General features: G+C 38.1%; 1 protein-coding gene across 2 annotated transcripts in view; it reads left to right on the forward strand.

Moving 5' to 3' along the window:
* The window catches only part of LOC123803765 (uncharacterized), a 350,423-nt gene that overhangs the window by 2,198 nt on the left and 324,163 nt on the right, over positions 1-24,062 (forward strand). The window contains exon 1 of one of the 2 annotated variants that reach the window (XM_087860247.1): positions 21,121-23,343. The exons of the other annotated variant lie outside the window; for it this stretch is intronic. The gene's annotated coding sequence lies outside the window, so the exon portion shown is untranslated. Of the gene's footprint in view, positions 1-21,120; positions 23,344-24,062 lie in introns of those variants that run through there. 2 annotated transcript variants of the gene reach the window in all.

Consider the following 24,062-nt stretch of genomic DNA (forward strand, 5'->3'; position numbering starts at 1 on the left):
CCTGACTGGATGACAGGTGCAGGGAGGGTTGAAAACAGCCCGCCAACAAGCCCGGTGGTGACCCTTTCCAGTTCGTTCCCTCTTCGGGAACTTTGTGCTATCGCTCAGTGAAACTTGCTTTGCTGCCCACCACTCTGGTCTACCTCTTCATTCTTTGAAGTGGCGTGGCCAAGAACCACGGGCACCGACGAAGGAAAAAAATCCTGAAAGAGTACCTTGTGTCAGAAGTAAATTTAAATAGTCCTATGTGACTAGGGGCTACTGTATTAGCACAGGTCTGTAGTAGTACAGAGAGCTTAGAGTTTTTTTCTTACAAATGCCCTGATTAATTTTAAGATAAAAATATGAGCAAATTAGAACTAACACATTTGTAAACAACCAAGTGAAATCCTTACATATGTCAAACCATATGCTTTTTTAATCTAATTCAAACTATCTTTAGAGTTGAATACTGTACATAATCTTACTTTTGTATTCTTTTATTTTGAAAAGAGCATTGAAGGAAAAATTCTTTTCTACCTTTCAAGGTCTCCCAGGTGGACTAAGAATTAAATTCACATGATACACATTAGCAGGAGAAAAAAAGTTTTACTATACGTGCACAGAGGCCCAATTATGAAATTGAGACCCAAAGAAATGACGGGAGGAAGTTTTTATACTTTTTAAACAAAGACACAGTCTGTGAGGGATGATCAGGACAAAGATACTTAACTTTGGGAGCTTCATTTAGTAAGGAATTCTAAACAATTTCGAATGAGTTAGTAGATTAGAAAAATAACAAGGTGTGTTACCACAGCTTTCTCAGCTTTCAAGTTCCTATCTCTGGTGACAAGGATGTCTTTACTTCTTAGTACAGGGAAGGTACCCTTCACATAGGAGATTTATTTCCTGCTTTCAGGGGGACAGGAGGATCTGAGTGTCCTTGTAAAGGATGTCTCTTAAATAACTTATTTAAAATAATCAATATGCCAAAGGGGCCCATCTTGGGGCAGCCTGCCCTTGGCCCCTACAATTATTACCAGCTTTATTAAGTGAAAGGGATTTATTTGTCCAACACAACTTAATAAGGAACAATCTCTCCTCTATTATACCATATATATGTTACAATTATGATGACTACTTATTTATCTTTTTAAGTAAGCTCTACGTCCAACGTGGTGCTTGAATTCATGACTCCAATATTAAGAGTCAACGTGCTCTACCAACTGAGCCAGCCAGGTGCCCCGATTCATTAAATCTTTGGCTTTCTTATTCAAATGTACTCATTGTATCATTTGTTGAGTTTTGAGTTATGAGCATTTAATAATTATATCCATTATATAATTATATGTTAGAATTATATATTATATCCATGTCATTAGATTAGAATGTTTTCCTAGCTAGTGGTTCAAAAAATTTTACATTCTATTATAGTGTTAAATGACCATTTGTTTAAATGGATTTACAGTAGAGGGTCCATCTCCTAGAACCTAATTCTATCTGGTTAACTGGAAAAAAGAAAATGGGCATGCTAGGCCGGGACTGAGCTGTTCTTTGGAGAGTCTTTTTATTTTCCCCGAGTTTTCCTTAGCTGAAATTACCTTAAAAGTATTTTTTTCTATTATCAGGAGATTAAAGCAAAGTCCCCCATTCGATGCGGGGTGGACTAGGTGGGACCTTGGCCTTGCACAGTGCTTTGTTAACTGGTTTTCTTCAAGTGGCAATTCCTTTTGTTTCTAGATGACAGATTTGTAGCAGAGTGGCATCCAGAAATCACTGTAATTGTGGCAGTATTTCATGCAATTGTTGAAGAGTAGTCCCTGTTCAAGGATTTCAAAACACTTTTCTAATGGTAAATTACCTTCATAATATGCCTTCCGCTAAACTGCAAAAAAAATTGAAGTGCAGGAAGCAATAGTTTACCAAGGTCTGGCGCTGATTTTCTTAGTCAACATATTTGTTGGAGATGTGCTAAATGCTGACCCCTCGGCTGGATGCACTGAAGAGTTTCGAGGGAAATAAAAGACAAGTTTGCCGAAGTCAGTTGTTTGATTTAATGAGAGACAAAAGAACTAAAGAAGATGATGCATATGTAGAAAACAGTTATAAAGCCAATTATAGATGTCCCCATTAAGTGCGGAAGTGTTTAGACTGGTAAAAAGCCTAGATAAAGAGGTTGCGTTGTGTAATTAGGATCATTGGCCTTGGGAAGGTTTTTTAATGAGTGAGGCAGAGGATTTGACATTGCAGAGTGGGGATGACATTCTGGGCAGATTACATGGCATATTTAATGATATAGAGGCCAGAGAGAGCACAATTTATGTGAGAGTTGCACTGTGGCTTGCCAAATGCAGCCAAGAGCTGGATAGTCCAAAATTAAGTAGGATAAAGGGCCCTTTGGTTAAGGGAAGGGTTTCTGGCAACAGGAATAGCTGGAATAGTTTTAAGGGAAATGACCAAAAGGACACCATGGTAAAGTCCTTACTACACCATGTGGCAAAAATTGGATGATAGAAGGGGATGGAGAAATACAGAGGAAGAGACCTCAGTGCAAATTCTTTGGTGACACTTTGTGCGTTGGGCAGCAGTGGGAACGGAGAATCAAATCTTTAGAGAAGAATCTTGGAATCGTAGTCATAAAAGACACCTTGTGATTGTTCAGTTCACTCTCACGCTTCATCAAATTGTAATTGTGGAAATGAAATACACACTTACGGGTTGTTGTGTTAATTAGGAGATATTTCTAAGAAAGTGTTTATACAGGTTCTACAGATTGTATTTTAATAGAACTATGTAGAGAGCTTTAAGAAATGTTACTGTGACATGATTTCCTTTACTTGCATTCAGTTCACCAAGTCTCTTGTCTCAGTCATGGAGCATTTGCCTGACTTGAGAGCACTGGTTGGAAGCACAAGTCCTTAGAATTCCAACAAAAACAGGAATTTCCATGACAAATTATTATTATTATTTTAAATATTTAATTTATTTATTTGACAGAGAGAGAACTCAAGCAGGGGGAGAGGCAGGCAGAGGGAGAAGGAGAAGCAGGCTCCCCACTGAGCAAGGAGCCAGATGCGGGCCTCAATCCCAGGACCCTGGGATCACGACCTGAGCCAAAGGCAGACGCTTAACCTACTAGGCCAGCCAGGCACCCTACCATGACAAATTATCTTTATGCTTAATCATTACTATGGTATGATCTTACTAACAAATTGTTCACACATTTAACTCAAGCAATTCTCGTAACATACCCAGTATTCTATAGTATTATTCCATTTGTATAAACATTAATTTATCTATTGTTACTTGGATTCTCTATAAAAATCAAAAGCACCTTCTAATCAAAAATATGTATCAGAAAGTGATAAAACAGAAAACCTACTTTTTTTCTTTCTTTCTTTCTTTCTTTCTTTCTTTCTTTCTTTCTTTCTTTCTTTTTTAAAGATTTTATTTATTTGAGAGAGGGAATGAGCAGTGGGGACGGGCAGAGGGAGAGAGAGAGAAGACTCCCTGGACCCTGAGATCATGACGTGAGCCAAAGGCAGACACTTAACTGACTGAGCCACCCAGGTGCCCCAAAACAGAAAACCTACTATAAGAAAAAGGGAAATCTAACGATACTGTGATAAATAATCCCTAAATGTAGTCCATAATAAATCACACCTCCTGGTCTTCGTGTGCTTTTGTTTTCCCCTTTCCTGGAATTGGGGCTGAATCAGCAAATTGCTTTGGACCAATAAAGTGCAGTGGAACTGATGCTGCCTAAGTTGTGAGGCTAAGTCAGAAAAACCTTGTGGCTACCCCCAGTTTCCTTGGGATATTTGCTCTAGGTGAAGCCAGTAGTCCTATAGAAAGTTCCCCTATATTGTGAAGAAGCCTTGTGGAGAGGCTGCAAGGGGCAGGGGCTTGGAGAGGGGAGACAGCTGCTCTTGGACTTGCCCAAAGTTGGGCTAGCCATCCCAGCTAAGTTGCCAGATGTGTCAGTGAAGAAGCCATCTTTGATATCTAGCCAATTTGAGCCTTCTGAATGCTCTAGCCCACCCTTTTGACTGCAAGTGCGTGAACAATGCTAAATTAACCCATAGAATGCTGAAAAATAATGTTTAAGCCACTAAGTTTTTGGGTGCTTTGTTTTGCAGCAATAGGTACTTGGAACATACACCAAACCTAAGAGTAAACATAAATTTCAAATTCGTATTGATGTTTCTAACAGTCAAAGAAAACAGAATCAATTATATAGTAATTAGAAATAGTGAATCACCAAATTCTTCATTATTAGAAGAAAGTTTATCATTGTTAGAAAGAAAAAATATTCTAGTTCCTACTGATCATTCCTACCATGATACATTTTGGCATATTAGTAATAACCTTCGGTAGTAGATATGAGTAAAACAGTAAAACTATAGGCTGTGGATTTGCTTAAAAACTTCCCTGGGAACAACATTATTTTTTGTTTAGTAATTCTGGCAATAGATATCAATAGTATTAAAGCATGCTATTATGAATGAATGATAATTTCTATTTTCTTCATAAAATAGATGCAGTTGAAAAGTAGTGCTTATTTAGATAAAGTTCTCAAACTTTCACCTTCCATCAAGCTTTAGATGGGAGCTGAATAGCAGAGAATTTGAGATGGTACTTCCTGATAGGAACTTCTGTCTTACTGAAGAATTTTATGCCAGATGTAGGATTGACATTCCATTATGAAAATTGAGATCACCAGATAACATTACCTGCGTGGAAAGCTCCCTGATTTCTGCTTGGGCGGAGGCCATGGACAGATAAAGTAAAGACACTGACTCAGCTCAGTAACAGAAATGTGTCAGGTGGGTCAAATAAATTGACCAAGATCACATTATTAATAATATGTGGTAGAATCCTAGGTCTGTTAAAGTTCTGACTCCAGGATCAGACTCTCTTCTCTCCCACCATAGCAACATTGATAAAGATATGATATATTTATATCAAAAAAATCTATAACTGAAATATGTTCACATGCATATAATCATATACATATTATTTACATACATGTATATAGTATTAAGAACAACTTACGTGCCATCTCTTTTGTTTAAAATGTTAGTTATTGTCTTCCAACAAGTTCTAAGATCTTAAAATTCCTAAATCCCTTTGAACCAGTGAATTTGTTGGGAGAAGATAATCAGAAAGGTGCACAGAGATTGTTATGTAAAGCTGTTCCTCACTGTGTAATCCAGAACATAGATTTTTGTTGAAAAATTGGAACTACTCTGTTTCTAGGAGTTTGACTTTCTTTTTAAAGATTTTGCATATATGTATTTGCTGTTCTGTGTCTGGCTTATTTCACTTAGCATAATGCCCTCTAGGTCCATCTACGAAGGGTAATGAATGGTAAGATCTCCCTCTCTTTTAAGGCTGAATGGTATTCATGTGTGTATCACACTTTTTTAAATTCATTCATCTGTTGACAGACAATAAGGTTGTTTCTGTGTCTTATCTACTGTGAACAACGCTGCAAGGAACATGGGGTACAGATAGCACTTCAAGATAGTGATTTCATTTCCTTTGAATATATACCCAGAACTGAGATTGCTGACTCATATGGTACTTCCATTTTTAATTTTTTGAAGAAACGACACACTGTTTTCCGTGAATGTACCAATTTACTGTACCACCAAGAGTGCACAAGGGTCCCCTTTTCTGCATAGCCTGGTCAATACTTCTTTTTGACTTTTTGATAATAGCCATGCTATCAGGTGTGAAGTGATAATCTTGTGCTTTCGATTTGCATTTTCACGATGATTAGTGATGTCAAGTATCTTTTCATATACATGTTGGGCATTTGTAGGTCTTTGGGAAAATGTCTATTTAAGTCCTTTGCCCATTTTTAATCAGATTGTTTTCTGCATAGCCTGGTCAATACTTCTTTTTGACTTTTTGATAATAGCCATGCTATCAGGTGTGAAGTGATAATCTTGTGCTTTCGATTTGCATTTTCACGATGATTAGTGATGTCAAGTATCTTTTCATATACATGTTGGGCATTTGTAGGTCTTTGGGAAAATGTCTATTTAAGTCCTTTGCCCATTTTTAATCAGATTGTTGCTATTGAGTTGCATGAATTCCTTCTATATTTCGGGTATTAACCCCTCATATATATATGGTTTGCAAATATTTTCTCCCGTTCTGTAGACTGCCTATTCATTTTGTTGATGGTTTTCTTTGCTGTGTAGCTTTAGTTTGATGTAGTCCCACTTGTTTTTGCTGCTTTTGCTTTTGGTGTTAGATTAAAAAAATCATTGTTAAGATCCACGTCAAGGAGTTTACTGCCTGTGTTTTCTTCTAGAAATTTTATGGTTTGAGGTCTAATGTTCCAAGTCTTTAATCCATTTTGAGTTAATTTTTGTCTATGGTGTAAGATAGTCCATTTTCATTCTTTTGCATGTGGCTATTCAACTTTCCCAGCACCCTTTACTGAAGATACTCTCCTTTCCCTCTTTTCAGCATGTCTGATATTTGAATATAACAATATCTTTTAAAGATTTTATTTATTCATTTGTTGGGGTGGGGAGAGAGAGCCTGCACACAAGCAGGGGGAGTGGCAGGCAGAGGGAGAAGCAGGCTCCCTGCAGAGCAAGGAGCCCGATGCTGGACCCCATGTGGGACCCGATCCCAGGACCCTAGGATCATGACCTGAGCCAAAGGCAGATGCTTCACCAAGTGAGCCACCCAGGCGTCCTTGATATCTGAATATAGTTGCAGCTCTGAATTAGTAGAGCAGATTGGCCTTTAAACAACAACAACAAACCCACAAAGGATAAACATTCCAATCAGACTTCTTGGAAGAGAATAATAGAAACAAACTGGTTAAGTTAAGGCAACAAGGATTTAGTGGAGGAATATCGAGAAGTTCACAGAGTTGATCTGAAGGCTGGTAATCCCAGTGGGGGAAATATTCTTTAAATGATCCACAGCTAATATCTTTCAAGGGAGAAATGTACTTGGAGAAAACAAGATGTGTTTGCTGATGAGAAGTCTCTAAGTCTATAGTCACCACTGTCTGCAGATTGTCCAGATGATCCCTATCCCCGTCCTTTTTTTTTTTCTAGTGCTTTCCATAGGAGAGCTACTCACTAAGGTTACTACAAAAAGTATTTAGTTCTCAAGTCAAAAAAACTGTTTATCAGGCTACCTTTGGGCACATGCATATACTCCATGATTCTACCCTTCCACTCCCTCCTTTCCCCCCTTTCCACAGCCTATCTCAGCTATCTTTTCTTGCTAACAGAAACTTGATTTACCTCTGGTGTCATTGCTGTGTGCTTCAGACAGACGGGGGTGAATTTAGGTTATTATAACACCAAATGACAATTTTATTCCCCTTGCAACTAATTATTCTAGTAATGGTCATGTGGTGTAACACTGAAAGATCACTCTGTCTTCTGGCCTGTGGATGATAGGTGAGACCCTCGTGTCTGGAGCTGCTACAGTGCTTCTGAGGCCACAGGAAGTAGCCAACATGCTGAGGATGTAAGGACAGAAAATTGGAATGAAATTGTCTTTGATGCTGTCACTTCGTAACAGTATTGGAGTAGAAGGTTTACTGCAGTTCTGCTTCACATCATTAGTCCCTAAACTTCGAGAATACATGTGATTCCCTTTGTATTGCGGATCATTTGGCTTCATCAGTGCAACGTGTCTGTAATGTTTTTTTCTTTACATGTCCTCATCCCTCTCTATTGATTGAGTTTTAGTGGTGGATATGGGACCAAAGCTAAGTCAATAAGCATCCTTTCCTGGCATTTGCGATACCAAATACTGAGAACAAAAACTGGCTCCACTGTGGCCATGGATGTAAAATGCTGGATCTGTTGAGTGCTGTGTTCTCTACCCCATGCTAGAAGCTGAGCTAAATTCCTTCTCTTTTTTCTTTTTCTTTCTTTTCTTTTCCTTTTCCTTTTTTCCCCCCCCTTTTTTTTAAGAGAGAGAGAGAAGGGTGAAAGGGGCAGAGGGAGAGGGAGAGAGTAGAGAGAGAATCTGAAGTAGGTTCCATGCCCAGTGAGGAGCCTGATGCAGGGCTGGATCCCACAGCCCTGAGATCATGACCTGAGCTGAAATCAAGAGTCAGATGCTTAACTGACAGCCACCCACGCACCCCAAAGCTGAGCTGATTTTAGAAAGAATAGAGTCGAAGGACGAGTAGAGAGGGAGGAGGAATATAGAGAAGAAAACAGACGTAAAGGAACAAAACTATGAGACTGTGTCCTATTGGCCTTTGGTTCTCTGATCCCAAATGTTCCTGGAGTCCAAATGGCACACTGTACTTCCTTCAGCATAGTTATTCAACCCTTTCTTCTACTAGAGAATGGCCTGGGCTCTCCCCATTGATTTCCTATGGTTCTACAGAGGCTTCGGAGAGCATCCCCAAAGCTTCTCAAACGCCTCTGAAAAAGTCACTGAAGTAGCAGAGACAGGTCTTTTCTTCAGGAGGCAGTTGGAAGTCTCAGAAAAAGTATCTTCTCTTTTTCACTATCCCCCAGCTGAGGAAAAAGTTAATGCCTTCTGTATTAAGTATAAGTCCTTCTAAAACCAAAGTTTATCTCTGAACATTAGAATCAATGCAAAATGAAACGTAAACAAAAGGTATGTTGAAACAGTTCTATTCAATTCAGGCTGAAGCAAACCTACCCAGGACAATGGGCTTAGAAAACTTTGGCTGCAATTTGAAATCGGTGTGTGTTTGTGGTGTGTGTGTGTGTGTGTGTGTGTGTGTGTGTGACAATAAGGGGGGGAGAGTTTCAGATAGCAGCAGAGGACACTGGGCAATAGGAGGAGGGGGACTGGGTTAATATGACAAATTATTATGCTCTCATACCTGAGGCAAACAAGACATCACTATTTACACAGTGAATAAAGGAGGCTTTTCATTTTTATTAATTTTTAATTTTTTTTTTAAAGGAAGCTTTTTAAAACCCACACTCTTCTATGGGAATTTTGTAAGGGGGAGAGTTATGACTATTTTGAGCTATTTCTGTCTCAGCAGTCCCTGTCAGCAACAGCTAAGCAGGAAGGTACTTCCTAGGGAGAAGTCCCTGCAATTAGATATATTTCTATTTGTCACTGCTTTTTATTACCGCCCCCCCCCCCAAGGTTATGGGAAATGGCTGAATACGCATGAACAAACCTATAGACTCCACAGGGGTTTCTAGCTCTTTCACAGCTCTTCAGTGCCTATCAATGCATCGTCTCCCCCCACATCAGCCCAGTCTGGTGTTAGCAGCCCACCTTGATTGCACCTGTGCGTTCTGTGTGTCTCAGGTTGGATGGCAGAGGATTGGAGACTGGGGTGGTGTGAGACCTGACTTCTGTGGGTGCAAATGGCAGTGACATGCAGACGGCTGTCGCGGAGAGATGCCAATGGTATTTCTAATTTACAGTTATAAACCTGATACCTCTGAGTTCTGAGCTGCTGGCACTGACATTGAGACAGATTATAGTTATTTCTCCCGAATTACATGAGACTTTACAAAATACCCTTTGGTATTATTTGTTTATTGACTTGGTAATGTTTTTAAACTGAATAAAATTAAAATAGAAGAGTTCCACAATTATGGGTCTTAAATTAATGTTATTGTGTGTTTTGGATCTCAGAAATAATCCTTTTGGAGTAAACTCATGATGATCTTCTGAGAAATGATACAGTGAAAAATATTTCCTGCTAGTGTATATTGAATTGCCATTGACTAAATTAAGCTCTGTATAGACAAAAACATAATCTTTATTTACTCTGATCCTGGGAGAGCAGGAAGTGATGAGGTTTTCAGCTCAAATATTTAGTGAATTAAATTGTTCCTGCTTGCAGAAGGTATGAACCGGCAACCAAGTCATAAAGTTAACCCACTGTCTTGCTTTGCCTGAGGCAGCTGTCCTTACCCAAAAAATTTCAAGCAGGAGGGAACCTGGGTTGAGATTTTTAAATTCCTCCTGAGTCAGATTTCTATCTACATGCTTGCTTTATTATTTAGTTAAACATCATAATTATCCAGAATATCAAGCCTATCAGGGGTGCCTGGGTGGCTCAGTAGATTAAGCATCTGCCTTCCGCTCAGGTCGTGATGCCATGGTCCTGGGATCGTGTCCCGCCTGGGGTTCCATGCTTGTCGGGGAGCCTGCTTCTCCCTCTGCCTCTGCCTCTGCCCGCCACTCCCCTTGCTTGTGCTGTCTCTTGCTGTCTCTCTCTGTGTGTCAAATAAATAAATAAATAAAATCTTAAAAAAAAAAGTCTATCAATAGTTAGATTTATTTATTTATTTTGGTAGAGAGACTCTCAAGCAGAACCTACTGAGCTCAGAGCCCTACATAGGGCTCAATCCCATGATCTCGAGATCACGACCTGAGCTGAAATCGAGTCGGACACTTAACCTTAAAGCTGAGTCACCCAGGAGCCCCTCAATAGTTAGATTTATATGCAAACTCTAAAGTGTCATCAATTGCACATATTATTCTTTTAGCAAATATTATTGAGGATCTCTGATAGCCCTGGTAGGGTTCTAGATGCTGAGGAATAGTAATAAACACTATAAATAAGGTCCCTCTTTGCATGGACATAACATTCTAGCAGAGTTCAAAGACAAATGACTGAAATGAGCTACTTCACAGGAACGTGTTCTGGTGTCCCGGATTTCCCCATAAAGTCACAAACCTGACCACTATAAATAATTCTGTCTGTTATGGAAGGCATTGCTATGCCATTTACTTACGACTCATTACATATATTTAGGGTATTTATAGCTGCTATAACAACAGATTCTCAATGGCTTAACACAATAAAAGTTGGTGATAATTTTAGTAGTCTAGTGCATTGTTTCTGGTTGATGGACAGTGTCTTCCATGTTGGGATCCAGGGAACCAAGCTCTTTCTGTCTTGCTCATCTTGTTCCATCACTAGAACCACATCACTGGCAACTGTGCTGCCTGGTTTGGAGAGCAATAGTAGGAGAGAGAAAATGTTTTCAGATTGTTGTCCACTGGGGCGCCTGGGTAGTGCAGTCGTTAAGCGTCTGCCTTTGGCTCAGGGCTTGATCCCGGCGTTCCGGGATCGAGTCCCACATTGGGCTCCTCTGCTGGGAGCCTGCTTCTTCCTCTCCCACTCCCCCTGCTGTGCTCCCTCTCTCGCTGGCTGTCTCTCTGTCACATAAATAAATAAAATCTTAAAAAAACAAAACAAAACAAAACAGATTGTTGTCCACCAAGTGTAGTTCATGTACTGTACCCATTACTATGACAATAAATGACAGATAAATTGACAATTCTGCAGACAAAGCTAGTCCAGAGATTTTTCAACTGTGGCATAAAGACTGCGGAAGTGCATCCAGGTACAGCAACTAACAAATCCATCAGCCCTTGAATCAAAATGAACTTGGAGGGAAGGGGGGTGTAGTATGAAGGAGCCCAGCATTTCAAGAACAGAAAAGAAAATGGCGGCGGGGGGGGGGGGAATGCTTAAAATCAGAGGTACTGGCAGGGCCACCTCTTGTAGGACCTCAGAGGGCAAGACAAGAGATTTTATTCCACGTGCAACTAGAAGCCGCTAGAGGGTGGAAGGAGGGGAATGACCTGATCTAGTTTATGTTTTTGAAACATGCTTTTAGCTGTTGGATGGAGAATAAATTGTGGAGGGGGCATGAGTAGAAAAATGGTGACCCAGTAGAGACTTACAGTCACCAGGATGAGAGTTGATAGTGGTTTGGACTGGGCTGTTTGGGTGGCAACAGAGAGAAGACGACAGTCTCAAGATCGAATATCTAAAATCAACTTCTCCAGTGACATGACATCATGGGAAATTGGAGCAATGATTTTTATGGAGGTGATGCTGGCGGGTGGACTCTACCCCTCAATAATATCCTTCAGTAACACCCCACTCCTTTAGTGAGCAGCTTGCTAGGAGAAAATAACATGTAATTAGTCAGTAAACACTGTGCTAGTCCCTGTGCATATTCCATTTAACGAAACCAGTACGATGGGGCGCCTGGGTGGCTCAGTCATTAAGCGTCTGCCTTTGGCTCAGGTCATGATCCCAGGGTCTTGGGATCGAGCCCTCCATCGGGCTCCGTGCTCTGCTGGGAGCCTGCTTCTTCCTCTCCTACTCCCCCTGCTTGTGTTCCCTCTCTCACTGGCTGTCTCTCTCCGTCAAATAAATGAAATCTTAAAAAGAAAAAAAAAGTATGGATTTTTATCTTTTTCAAAATATGGATGTCTGCCATAAAATAAACACAAGTAAGATTTCAGATAGGTTTCTACTACCACATTTTTTGTTCAAGTATTTATTTACCCAACAGTCAGAAATGAAAGTAAATGAAGTCTTCACTGGAAAAGCTATAACAAAGGCACACATTAGAATATGTGTGCAAACAATTTATTAACTAAAATAGGCATTTTCTTCTGTTTTATTCATATTCCAGAATTCTTAATTGGTCCTATTCTTTCTGGTTATCTTGAATTGTTAATATGTAAAACTTTGACATGTAAAAAGAAAGTAGGCTTGGGTCACCTGGGTAGCTCAGTTGGTTAAGTGTCCCACTCTTAGTTTCAGCTTGGGTCATGAACTCAGAGTCAAGAGATCGAGCCCCATGTCGGGCTCCATGCTCAGTGCAGGCAGAGTCAGCTTGAGATTCTGTCTCTGTCTCTGTCCCTCCCTCTGCCCATCACCCCCCAAAATAAATCTTAAAAAAAAAAGGTAGGCTTGACATTTCTTCCCATCTCCAATCAAGGAGATATCTAAAGATAAAATGTTGAACTGTTGGGATTGCTATCAGGACTAAAACATAAATTTGAAGAGACTATTTTGATAAAAAAAAGTCTCTAGGTATTAACATAATTCATGTAAGCATTTATTATGCTTCTAAGAGTGTTAGAATATATGAATATAAACTCCCTAAGAATGTTAGCGCAAACATCGAATAGGGCACAACATATAAGACACTGCTTGAAGTAAAGAATGGGCCTCATTTTGTTCTTGCTGGCCTCTAGAACAGTAGTCAAGAAAAATATAATGGTAGCCACATCTGTAATTTTGAATTTCCTAGAAGCTACATTTAAAAGTAAAAATTAACTGGTGAAATTGAATTCAAGAACATTTTATTTAACCCAACGTAAAAAGATATTATTTCCTTGTGTGACCAATTCTAAAAATATTCTTGAGATGTTTTACATTCCTATTTCATATTAAGTCTGGAATTCAGTGTGTATTTGGACTTACATCTCAACTTAGACTGTAAATATTTTAAGTGCTAAGAACTGCTATGAGATAAACTGAGGCATATTCAGATTTTTAAGTTTATTTGAGTACAAATTGATTTGAATCAGGCAGCAGCCAACCTAGCAGATAGAAGCTCCAGCAACTGAGGAAGTTACACGAGGGAAAAAAACGAGGCTGTTTCCTGCAAGGTTACTTTCTTTCCTTTAGGGGATGGCAGGGGTCTATCAGGCAGATAGACTAGTGCTGATCGGGCCGCGAATGACTGGTGTAAGATTCCATTTCTGTAAGAGCCAAAACCATAACTGAGTTTTGGTTTGGTGACGTGGGTCTTTCATACAAGCGATTTCCATTTGGGCCTGTTGTCTTGTTCTCAGCAGAGCACATGGCTACAGTGTTGGACAGCATATCCTTAGTATTGATCTTTACCCATTAAAAAAGACAAAGCAGTTCCCGAATGTACGTTTTCTGTTAATTTTTTAAGAGTCACAGCTTATTGGCTCAAGGTTCTCTACCAAGGCCCCCATGCAAAAATCAAAGGGATTTTCCTGCCATTGCTCCAACTTGAACCTATAACTACCTTCCTTGATGGCTACGAAAGTTGCTGATGATAACTTAGAGTACGAATGATGTCTTTTGGATTGTTTAGTACTAATGCCAGTAAAGCGAGTACAATTCCTTTCAACCACCTGGATGGATAATACAATTTAGTATTTTGTAAAGATCTGTACATTTTAATATCCCTGAAAGACAGGTATTCTGTTCAAATCAGGAAACTGGTTCATGCAGGCGTTCTGAGTTCTATGTTGTTGTTTTATTAGGAGAAAAAAACCAAGTATAACAACACATTTGATTTTTGTATCCAATATTTATAGGGTACTAGTTGGCTATTTTGGGGATAACATACATTTATCTGAATATACAGTAGAATTTTTAAGGAAAATAAATATTTAGAAAGGGAAGAAAATATATATATTTTTAAAGATTTTATTTATTTGTCAGAGAGAGAGAGAGAGCACGCTCATAAGTAGGGGGAGGGGCAGGCAGAGGGAGAAGCAGATGCCCGGCTGAGCAAGGAGCCCGACGTGGGGCTGTATCCCAGGACCCTGGGATCATGACCTGAGCCGAAGGCAGATGCTTAACCGACCGAGACACCCAGGCGTCCCAGAAAGGGAAGAAAATCTTTATGGAATTCTTAAACGATAAAATATTGGAATATTCATTTTTTGAATCAAAATATTTTGAAAAGTTACTGTAATTTTTCTTTGTGTCCTACGCCATAATTTTTTAAACATGTAATTTTTAATTAGAAATGACTTTTCTAGTGACCTCTAAAGTCATTATTAAATTATCAGTGGTTAATAGGGTTTCATATAGCTTTGTTTAATTTCATAACAATAATAGACATAATATTTTTAGTGCAAAAATGATTAGGCTCTTTTTTAGAAAAAAAAAAATCCCCTCATTAGTTGAAGTGAATATTAAGCAAGCAGAAATTTTCAAATAAAGATTCTCCTTTTAAAAAATAAGACTTATGGAATATAGTTTATTCAGCCTTATAATATGCTTCTTGATTAGAATCTTCATAGCAAAATGAATAAAGGGAAATCAGTTATATCTTTAATTTGTCCCTGTAGCTTTCTTTTATAACAGTCATTATTCTGTAAGCTTTTACTTGTTTTCCCAAAATCGTTCTCAGTATTACGTATCTCAGTGAGAGGTGGAATTATCTCTGACATTCGCCAGCTAGGTCTAATATTCAGGAGGTCCATGCTGATAACTGCCATTATCTATTGTTTATTGGTGGCATCTGTTTTCTGTGGCAGTGTTCATGGACCAGTCATTATTTTGAATACAACTCTTGTCCTGACCCTCTATATCCAATCGAATCACCATCTCTGGAATACATCTACTTCTATCTATGCTGCCATTACCTCATTTCAAGTCCTCATCATCAGGGTCTTGTACTCTGTAGGTACCTGATTGACTCTCCCCAATCAGCCTGGCCTCCCTTCAACAACTTTTTCATTCAGCATTCATTATATTCTTTCAAAATAATCCATCCAATGATGAGGGTCTCCTTAAAATATTGCGATGGGTTTGCATCCCTCTTGGGGTAAACGTCAAACTCTTTCATATATCCTAGGAGGTCCTGGACATAAAATCTCGTGATTAATCTCTTTAGTTTCTACACTTCAGCCACATGGGCAGTTTCTGAGTTCCTGTTAGGAATGAATGTTCTTTCTGTCTCTGCTCTACCTTTCCCTGCTCCCTGCTGCTTTTTTTGTCTACTATTTTTTAGAAGTCCTTTCCCCAAGTGTAGGTCATTTCTAACTAATTCCCAACTTCTCATGTCAAGTGTTCTCTGTCCTATGCTCTCATGCCAGTGGGCACTTTGTAATTTAGCACTGCTACAGTTAAGTAATTACAATCATAATTAAGTTAGTCGTTATGTTTCTTTTGGTAGTATGCAAGCTTCACTAATTCAGGGGCATGCCTGTCCAGTATTTTTGCCGGATTCTGCATGTCTATCACGACACCTTGCACAGTTACACATTCGATATTTACTGAAGAAAGAAATGGGTGAAATATATTTAAAATAACACTTAAGTATAATTTATTACACCTCCGCAGCTTGGTTATGTGACATTTATCATTGCGTCGGAGTGAGACTTACATGTAATTACTGAAGTGTGTAAACTAGGAGGAAATAAATGTGAAACACCAAAAGCAGTTTTGCCACAGGTGAAAATTCCAATCTGCTCTTCTAACAACTTAGAATTCTTTAGGAAAAAGTTTTAAACAAGGTGGAGTATCATAAAGATCCCCTGGCCGATGAAGAAAGGGACTTGGGTTTTAATCTGACAGTGGCACAAACAAACTGTGTGGTCATTAAGGCACATTCATTGTCTGGAATTCAATGCATTTAACAAGGAAAAGGGTTAATGTAGGTTGCAAATGCTCAGCCAACAGGCAGTGTAAATGTGCCTTAGAGCTGAGAGTAAACCAAGCAGCTGTGGTGATTTCGGGGACCTCTAGAGTGCCAGGTTGGTCCACTGTCATTCCACATCTACCCACTAGCAAGAAAAAAAAAAAAGGCAGCATAATTAAAACCCATTTGAGGGCCAATTGGAACTCCTAGCTGCCAGTTTATTACTTAAATGGTTCCTTTAGTCACTATGAGCGTACAGCTTTTTCATACATAACAGTTTTAAGAATAGGACTCATCAGAGCTTGCCCAAGTAGATACTGCCCCGTTTCCAGGTGACATGAAGTAGTGGAAAGGGAGAAACAGGCCCACAAGGCCTGGCATCCTGTCCTGAGGTGACTGTGTTATTACTTGACTCTTAACTCTGACATGCCACTTAACGGCTTCTGGACTTTGGTCTTCTCATCTGCAAACTGAGAAAACACACAGGTACCGCACCATCCGTTCTGTCTTCTTAGAAGACACTTGCTTGTATCAATTTGGCTCACCTCAGTAAGTACTTCTTGCGTTTAGCTCTTTGCAATGGAGAGAAACAAGATACCCAGACCCCTCTCACTAATGCTCAAAATACTTAGAGGAAAACAGAAATGTAAAATAATAAGACCAAATCATAGCAAAAACTTGTATAACTGGAGTGTAATGGGAGTGTTAAAGAGGAAGAGTCAAAGTCGTCTGGCTAGGAAAATTATAGACTTTTTTTCCAAAATAGTTAGAGATGAACTAATATACAAAAAACATACATAAAACATAAATGTATAATTTAACCATGACCCTAAGAAATAGAACATTACCCAGGTGTCTTTTCCCATGCATAAACCCCTACAACCTTGATTCTGCCTTTTATATTAACCGTACACTTACTTTTCAAATAATTTTAGGACCAAATAATAAATGTCTAAGTCATGTAGTATACTTCTGTATATTTTCTTAATTCATATAATTGAGATCTTTATGTCAATACTATGTTGGCAAGACTCATCCATGTTATTATATGTAGCTGTAGTTTTTTTGATTTTCAGTACAGTCTTTACAGTATAATAATCACTTTTAAGAATCTGATGTTTGTGTATCTACTCTGCTGTTGCTGCATATTTGGATTGTTTGCAGTTTCTGGCTATTATTATTCTTCAGGAGTTTTCTAAGTATACACATTGCACTGGAAATGTTGGGCCCAGATGCTTTCTTATCTTGAGCCTAACAAAGACAAAAACTTTCCTCGTGAATTTCAAGTGAGCAAGGACAGCGATACATCCTTTCTTTTTGTAGTCTGCATGTTTATCGTTGCAAATTGCATACATTGTGAATGCTTTCTCACAAGTTGTGAGTGTACTTTTGTTTTTTGAATTATGCTTCTCAAAGAGTAACTTTTTAAGGTTAATAAAGTCCATTTTAGCAATTTTGACGAAGGCCGATTTTTAATATTTTTATTCTATTGTTAATGCTTTTGGTGTCCTATCAAAGAAGTCTTTGCCAGCTGAAAGGCCATGAAGATATTCTCGTTTTTTCAGTTAGGGATTTTATAGTTTTAGCTTTTACATTTATATCTGGTCCATGTGGGCTTTGTATGTGTGGGTTAAGTCAGTTACTGAGTTTTTGTTGTTTTTGCATGTTTGCTTACATCACAGCTATTCTAATATCATGTGTCAAAAAAGACTACCTTTTCTCTGTTAAATTACATTTGATCTTTGTCAAAAATCAGTTGGCTCTAAATATGTCTGATTCTAGGGGCGCCTGGGTGGCTCAGTCATTATGTGTCTGCCTTCGGCTCAGGGCGTGATCCCGGCATTCTGGGATCAAGCCCTGCCTCTGGCTCCCTGCTTAGTGGGAAGCCTGCCTCTTCCTCTCCCACTCCCCCTGCTCGTGTTCCCTCTCTCACTGCCTCTCTGTCAAATAAATAAATAAAATCTTAAAAAAAAAAAAGGTCTGATTCTATAGCTTCTGGCATTCCATTGATTTGTACATGTAACCACACTTTCTCAATTAATACAGCATATTCAGATATTGTAACTTGTCCAACTGCTTAGTTTTTAAAAAGTTGTTTGGATCTTTTTATTTTTATATAAGTTTTAATTTCAGCTTATCGATTTCCACGAAATAATGTTTGCTGATATTGTGACTGAGATACATTGAATATATAGGTCAAATGGGGAGAATAAGCATTTTACGAATATTATCTCCCACTCTCAGAACATGGTGTATTTCTCAATCTCCATACGTCTTAGATTTCTGTCAGCAATGTGTTGTACTTTCCAGGTTAGAGACTTTGCATATTTTTCATAATTTTTTAGAAGTGTTTTAGAACTTTGGAGGCATGGGGCGCCTGGGTGGCTCAGTCGTTAAGCATCTGCCTTCGGCTCAGGGCGTGATCCCAGCATTCTGGGATCGAGCCCCACATCGGGCTCCTCTGCTGGAAGCCTGCTTCTTCCTCTCCCACTCCCCCTGCTTGTGTTCCCTCTCTCGCTGGCTGTCTCTCTGTCAAATAAATAAATAAAATCTTTAAAAATAAAAAATAAAAAAACAACAAAAAAAAAGAACTTTGGAGGCAATTATGAAGAGAATTTTTAATTTAATTTTAAGCACTTTGTTGCTAAAACACAGAAATGGAATGGATTTTTATACGTTGACCTTCTATTTAATGACTTTGCTAAATTCACTTATATTTTCTACCGTTTCTCCTGTAGATTTCTTAGGATCTTCTTTAAGGCAATTACGTCATTAATGTGTAAGAAAAGTTTTTGTTCTTCTTTTTTCAATCCTTAAGCCTTTCCTTCCTTCCTTCCTTCCTTCCTTCCTTCCTTCCTTCCTTCCTTCCTTCCTTCCTCCCTCCCTCCCTCCCTCCCTCCTTTTTATTTTAAAGATTTATTTATTTGAGTGAGAGGGAGGGGCAGAGGGCGAGAATCTTAAAGCAAGCTCCCCACAGAGCACAGAGCCTGACACAGGACTTGATCTCCTGGCCCATGAGATCATGACCTGAGCTGAAACCAAGAGTTGGATGTTTAACCAACTGAGCTATCCAGACACTCCTCTATCTTTCTTTTTTGTCTTATTGTACTGACGAGGACCTCAGCTACAAAATTGAATAGAAATGTTGAGTTTGGATATTCTTGTCTTATTTCTAATCTTAGGGGAAACCTTCAGTTTTTCACTATTAATTAGTCATTACTATATCTCTTCCCAATTTCCACTTCACAACTGTCATGTGACAAATTACTTCATAAATTTAATAACCTTATATAAGTGTAATTTCCTTTCCCTGTCCCAACCTTTTTAAAATTTCTGTCCTATTAGTTCATTGAATATGTTTACAAAAATACTTTTTCTTTCAGTTCTAACATCTGTACCATTTGGGGTTTGGATTCTACTTATTGTTTTTGTCTTAATTGTAGAGAACAATTTTCTTGATGATGTTTATGTATTTCTGTGCATCTGGTCCATTTTGATTGAATAATATCTAATAGAGAACTCAAATCCCAATGTCTTCAGCTAAAATATATTGGCTCTTGTTCCAGTAGGGCAATCCAGTAGGCTGCTCACTATGAGCCTGTGTGCAAATGATTTTCTACTTACTTAATGTGCATTTCTGGGAAGCCAAAGGTGTTTACCAAGATGCTCTATCATCTGGGGGCTTAAAGTTCCATGTTCAGTTTACTCTGAAGATCTTGTTACAGCTCAGATTATAAGACAAAGATAAACTAATAAATGATTGTACAAATGTGCTCAACTGATTTTTGACAAAGGTGCAAAACCAATCTAATGGAGGAAAGATACCTTTTTCAAAAAATGATGCTTGGAACAATTGGAAATTCATAAACAAAAAAGAAAAGGAGAGAATCTCTATCTAGGTGTTACAATTTACGCAAAAATTAAATCAATAGATCACCAACTTTAATGTTAAACACCAAATTATAAAATCTTTGATTAAAAAAAACGCATAGTTTAAAACCTTCAGGATCTGTGCATAGGCAGAGTTTTAGACCTGACACAAAAAGCATGGTTTGATAAATTGCACCTCATCAAAATTTTAAAGTTGTGTTCTGAGAGAGACCCTGTTGAGAGTATAAAAAGACGGGGAGAGGGGTGCCTGGGTGGCTCAGTCATTAAGCGTCTGCCTTCGGCTCAGGTCATGATCCCAGTGTTCTGGGATCAAGCCCCACATCGGGCTCCCTGCTCAGTGGGAAGCCTGCTTCTCCCTCTCCCACTCTCCCTGCTTGTGTTCCCTCTCTCGCTGCCTCTCTCTCTGTCAAATAAATAAATAAAGTCTTAAAAAAAAAAAAAAAGACAGGGAGAAAATAATTACAAACCACATATCTGGAATATACAAAGAACTCTTGAAACTTAACAGTGAAAAATCAGACAATGCAATTAGAAAACAGTAAAAAATCTGAACAGATATTTGAATGAGATCTATAAATGGCAAATAAGCACATGGAGATATATTTTAACATGCTTTCTATTAGGGAAGTGCAAATTAAAGCCATAATTAGATATCACTATATACCTACAAGAACAACTAAAATCACTAAAATAAAAAAATTGTGTCAGCAGCTAATGCTGGTGATGATGTGAAAAAACCAGACCACTCATACATTGCGGGTAGGAATGCAAAATATTACAACGTCTCTGAAAAAGAGTTTGGTAGTTTCTTAAAAACTAAAAATGCAATTACCGTAGAGTCCAGTAATTGCACCCTTGGGCACTTATCCTCGATAACTGAAATGTATGTTCACACAAATACCTATACGTGAATGTTCCATGGCAGCTTTATTTGTAGTAGCTGAAACGTGAAAACAATCCAGTGTCCTTGGCAGGCGAATGGGTAAACAAATTATGATAAATCCATACCATGTTATTACTACTCAGGAATAAAAAGAATGAGCTATTGGGGCGCCTGGGTGGCACAGCGGTTAAGCATCTGCCTTCGGCTCAGGGCGTGATCCCGGTGTTATGGGATCAAGCCCCACATCAGGCTCCTCCACTATGAGCCTGCTTCTTCCTCTCCCACTCCCCCTGCTTGTGTTCCCTCTCTCACTGGCTGTCTCTATCTCTGTCAAATAAATAAATAAAATCTTTAAAAAAAAAAAGAATGAGCTATTAATACATGCAATAATATGGATGAATATCAAGGGAATTATGCTGAGTGTAAAAATCCAATTCCAACAGGTTACATACTGTATAATTTCACTTATCTAACATTTTTGAAAATGAAGAATTTTATTTTTTTGAATATTTTATTTATTTATTTGACAAAGAGAGAGAGAGAGAGTACAAGCAGGAGAAGCAGGGAGCCTGATGTGGGGCTCGATCCCAGGATCCTGAGATCGTGACCTGAGCTCTCACCTTAACCAACTGAGAGCCACCTAGGCGCCCCAGAAAATAAAGAATTTTAGAAATGAAGAACTGATTAGCTGTCAGGGGTCAGAAATTGTGGGGTTGGGAGTGGGAAGGACATGGGTGTAGTTATGAAAGGGCAACACAAACCTGCAAGTAAAACAGGAAATCTGAATAATAAGCTTGTTGAATTTTATCAGTGTAAATTTATAATAATGCACTATAGTTTTGCAAGATACTACTATTGAGGAAAAACTGGTAAAGAATTATCTATATCTCTCTTTCTATAACTGCATGCCAATCTATAATTTCTCCAAAGTTCAATTAAAAAGTTTTCTAGGGTTGACAAATTGTGTAGTGAAGGAGAAAGGAAGGGTACATTAGCTTTTATCACTGCTCACAGCATGTAACTAAAAGCACTCTGTAAGAAAGGGGATTAAGAGAACTCTGTTGAGGTGTGAATTTTGTTTTTTGCTATGGAGATTAATAACTAAAAACAAGCAAAAAATAAAGTGGGTTTCCATGATAAAAGTAATGTGTATGATATGATCTCAGGGATGACAAGTGCAAATGTTCATATGTACTCACAAATGAACAATATATGAAACAATGGTAACACATACATAGATGCAGAATTCTCAAAAAGATCACAATAAGCAAATTCATTCAAAAAAATCATGCATACCTAAGGTTAACTAAAGTATTTAGAATGTCTACAGTCAAGTAGAGCTAGGAAATAATTCACCAGATTTCACACAATACATTATGATCAGTGTCTTAAAGGACATAAAAGAATGAACTTGGGGAATGGAAGACTGATTAAATTGCGCATAGGCTACGTAAGAACTGGAGAGAGGGATAGTTTAAGAAGTTAAATTATGTGGTTATTATATGAAATTCCACACATATCTTATCAATCCTCTAAACTGAAGGCTAAAGAGACTCACTTATTTTAAATACAACTGATTAATGTTTATGTCTAGTATATGAAGAGATTGCTGTGCAGATTCTTTTACTTGACTCCAAACTTCTGCTTTAGTTTTTAGAACTCCCTTTATTTTGTGTTACTGATGATTCCATTTTCTGTATTGTTCCTGGTTTGTACGGCATATACTCCTGGCCAACTTTTAAAAGGAAGACTTCAGGGGCTCCCAGGAGTCACAGTCAATTGAGTGAGTGATTCTTGGTTTTGGCTCAGGTTATGATCTCGGTTTTGTGGGATTGAGCCCTGTGTTGGGCTCCTCGCTCAGCACGGAGTCCTCTTGAGACTTTCCCTCTCTCTCGGACACTCCAGCCCATGCTTGCATGCCCTCTCTCACTCTCTCTCAAATAAATAAATCTTTTTAAAAAAGTTAAAAGGAAGACTTCATTATCTGAACAGAGGCAACATGAAGCTCAGTTAAAGTATGTCCTAATTCTACAGTTCCAAAGGGAAGTACAATTTTACTTCCAATTGGTAAAAGTTGTTCTAGAAAAAGGAGGAATAAAACATCTAGCCCTATAAGCCCAGAAACCAGTGTTACTGGTATTTGGAAAACATGAAATCATTATCTAGTTGAAGTTCTGTGTGTCATAATTACAATGTGAAAGAACTAAAGTTATGTCATTTTCTTGAAAGAACTAAAGTTATGTTATTTTCTTTCTTAAAAGTTCTCTCCATTAAAAGGAATTCAACTTTTTTTTTTTTTCTAAAAAGTGTACTAGGACACTATTTCCTAAACTGTTCCCTGGAATTGTAGCTGAGTAATTTAATTCAAAATGTGTCTGAAGTCTGAGTCTGCTACCTGACAAATGTTTCTCCTATCGTAAGAAGGTAATGAACATAAAAATTATATATTTAATTGTCACAAATACCTTACATTTGTTTGAAAATATATAGGTCTTCAAATTTCTTCTGAAAAGGTTTATTCAATACGTCTGTTTGTTCTTGTTTTAAAATAGTATCTTAGTCTTTTGATTACTTCAGTTTTTCAGTTTTCTAAATTTCAGCATCTTTTCAATATCCTTATTTTTAAAATAACCTTATTTTAAAATCTGTACTCCTATTCCACAAGATTAAATATACATGGTACAGTCCTTTTATAAAATATTATGAGAGATGGAAGCAATTTCTTTAAACAGGCAGAAATTCTTCCACATAGAATGTTGGAATATTTTGTTGAGTGAGCTATTCTTTGGTACAAGCAGGAGAAAAATATTGGACATCTTATAAAGGAATGTTCTCTACCATTGAACCTAACAAGACTCCATGTAAAGATGAAAGGCACTTTGTGGAGTCACTGTGTTTCAGGAAAATGTTGACATAAATAACAATAAACATGAATTCACAATAAAAGTCCATCCATGAAAGCAGAGGAATGAGCCAAAGGTGAGCCAGATACTAGCCAAATACTCAATCATATTATATATAAACTATTTACTGAAATTCAAAAAGCTTTGTACTTGTACTTCCTGTGTTAGAGCCATTTATCATAAAATGGAATTGGGGCAGGATACCTTAGACAACAAGATAAACTTTTCACACAGAATTTT

The sequence above is a fragment of the Ursus americanus genome, chromosome X (assembly GCF_024610735.1).
Source record: "Ursus americanus isolate L20-20 chromosome X, mUrsAme1.1.p, whole genome shotgun sequence".
Lineage (NCBI taxonomy): Eukaryota > Metazoa > Chordata > Mammalia > Carnivora > Ursidae > Ursus > Ursus americanus.